General features: G+C 34.5%; 1 protein-coding gene across 2 annotated transcripts in view; it reads right to left on the bottom strand.

The window, feature by feature from the left end:
• Positions 1-250: 250 nt before the first annotated feature.
• Positions 251-2,500, bottom strand: part of LOC122250071 (PEST proteolytic signal-containing nuclear protein) — an 11,417-nt gene continuing 9,167 nt past the window's right edge. For both annotated transcript variants that reach the window (XM_043011356.2, XM_043011357.2), the window contains exon 4: positions 251-2,500. This exon is cut by the window's right edge and continues 1,265 nt beyond it. The gene's annotated coding sequence lies outside the window, so the exon portion shown is untranslated.

Below are 2,500 nucleotides of genomic sequence, written 5' to 3'. Positions count from 1 at the left end.
GAGGCAGCAGTGCACCACTTAGGTCCCTTCAAGACGTCCAGAACAGCGAACTTTACTAGAAGTGACATCAGAAATAAGGAAACCATGACTAAACCTTTGTTGTAGTGTTTTTTTTATAGATGGCATTTTTTTCAATTTATTCTTCACCTTTACCATAATCTCGTTTCACTGAACTGAAATTTCAAAATGTATGTTCCAGTATGTTATCTTTTACGACACTGTAAATGATAGGAGACAGACATACACAGGAAACTTAACAAATCTTTATTTTGGAATGCAAATTATAATCAAAAAGCTTAAAATGGCCTGTATGGATATTAATACCTTTCAAGTAATAGAATTATCCTTACATATTAAGCGTACCAATGGTTTGTTAATAATTAGTGCCTATGCACAAGTGCATATGTGAATATCATGGTGTAAATAATACCATTCAAGATAAATCCTTTTTTTTTTCTTCCGTTCTATAAAATAAAGAATGTTTTTTGACAAGCTGAAAAAAAGTGCTGCATTGATAATGATCTTTTATCACTACTAAAGCTCGAGTAGATATAAATATTTTGGAATATTCCCTTTCGAGGTACTGAAAAACTGAAAATGTAATTCCTGATAGTAAATGGTAACCATTTTGATGAATTAAATACTGATTAAACACCTTAAGATAGAACACAAAAGAGAAATCACTCAAGGATAAGTAAAACTTATAGAGATCACATAAAAATAACTTATACTGTTCTTTTTCTAAAATGGCAACTTCTTTCGTAAATCCTTCCATAAAACAAAAAGTAAGCTATATAGATATCTATAAGAAAACTAAAAACAAATAAATAAAATAATCAAAGAAAGGATGGTAAAACTTCACAAGACTTGAATTTTCTACTGCCATTTCAATTCATTTCTTTTGGTGGGATTGAATATGTTATGACAATTTTAGAGAACACATACACTAATTAAATGCAGAATTTGGTCAGTCTACATTTACTTTTATGAATCAATCTCTAAAAGCAAGGTAATAGAAAGCCATCCTGCTAAACACAGATGCATGGTAGGAGTCGGATAAAGAAAAAGACAAAGATAATGAAGAAAACGAAGAAGAAAATCGCCAGAAAGAATGGTCAACAAATAGAAAGAAAGCCTGAGGTTAATCATATGAATCGATATGTTAAAAAAAAAATCCTATCTATTGATAATTTTGTTTTCCATGTTTGTGCACTTCTGATTAATTTATCATTATTGCCACCTTCCCTTGCCTGAACACAATTCAATAGGAAAAGTCTGTGAAACTCATTGCAACTTTTATGATCATCAAATGCAAACATACAGAACTGACATACAAATGTCTTGCAACAATATACATTTTAATAAGAATCAAGTCTGGAGGGAGAGAGAGGAAAGAGGAGAAAGAGAGGAGAAAGAGGGGAGAGAGGAGAGAGAGGGGAGAGAGAGGAAGGGAGGGAGGAAGGGAGGGAGGGAGAGAGAGGAGGGAGGGAGGGAGGGAGGGAGAGAGAGAGAGAGAGAGAGAGAGAGAGAGAGAGAGGAGGGAGGGAGGGGGAGAGAGAGAGGAAGGAGGGAGGGGGAGAGAGAGAGGAAGGAGGGAGGGAGGGAGGGAGGAAGGGAGGGAGAGAGAGAGTGAGAGAGAAATATTCAAAACATTCACACAAAGTACACAGTACTTATATTAACTTATATTGAGCCACATTCATATCTGCAAAAGGGACAATGTGTAGTTTTGGTAAGGAACATTTTTAGCAACACTGATGAAACACTATCTCTTCTTGGATTCACCAAGTACTGTAGCTAATATAAGCCATTACTTTGCTAAATCCTACAATACTGAAGATAAACTGCATAATGAGAGAGAAGTCCCACTGCAGACAACTTGGCATAGTGTTTACTTTTAGGACGCAGCTTAAAGGCAAGCATGCTGTCCACACTCAGAAGGCCAGTTTATAGCTACAAAAGGTACACTGAAATACCCAAAACTGTGCTCTTCATTTCCACAATTGCATAACTAATAGCTATATATGGTAGATTTTTTTTCCTTTAAGAGGGAGGTCTTGACATTATTGCCGCATGCCTTTTTATTGAAATTTTCGATTTTGAACATGACACAAAGAGCACATACCAGACAATGATGACAAATCAAATAACACCAGTCAATGACGAAATCTATCATAAATCAATAAGTACATTTCATAAATATCTAGAGTAGTACTAGAAACCTCTGAAATCTTAATGTAAGACTTCTATGAATACTACAAATCCTGCAATAACTACTTTAACTCTTCAACTAAAAGTATTGCTATCTATGCTACATATGGAAGAGACATCATCGTATGAACTAGATTTCATTTTAGGAAGTTCCGTAGCTTAAAAAAAAATCAATGAAGGCATCATAATCAAAATGCATCATAAAAAAAAAAAAAAAATCTATATCAGCCTTCATCAGGAACAGGAAGAAACAGATGACCATTTCAAAATATATGATCCCAGTGTACCA

The sequence above is a fragment of the Penaeus japonicus genome, unplaced genomic scaffold (genome assembly GCF_977035675.1).
Source record: "Penaeus japonicus unplaced genomic scaffold, GWHDUDI00000001_assembly GWHDUDI00000030, whole genome shotgun sequence".
Classification (NCBI taxonomy): Eukaryota; Metazoa; Arthropoda; class Malacostraca; order Decapoda; family Penaeidae; genus Penaeus; species Penaeus japonicus.
The sequence above is the reverse complement of the archived record's forward strand: the minus strand, read 5'-3'. Positions and strand labels throughout refer to the sequence as shown.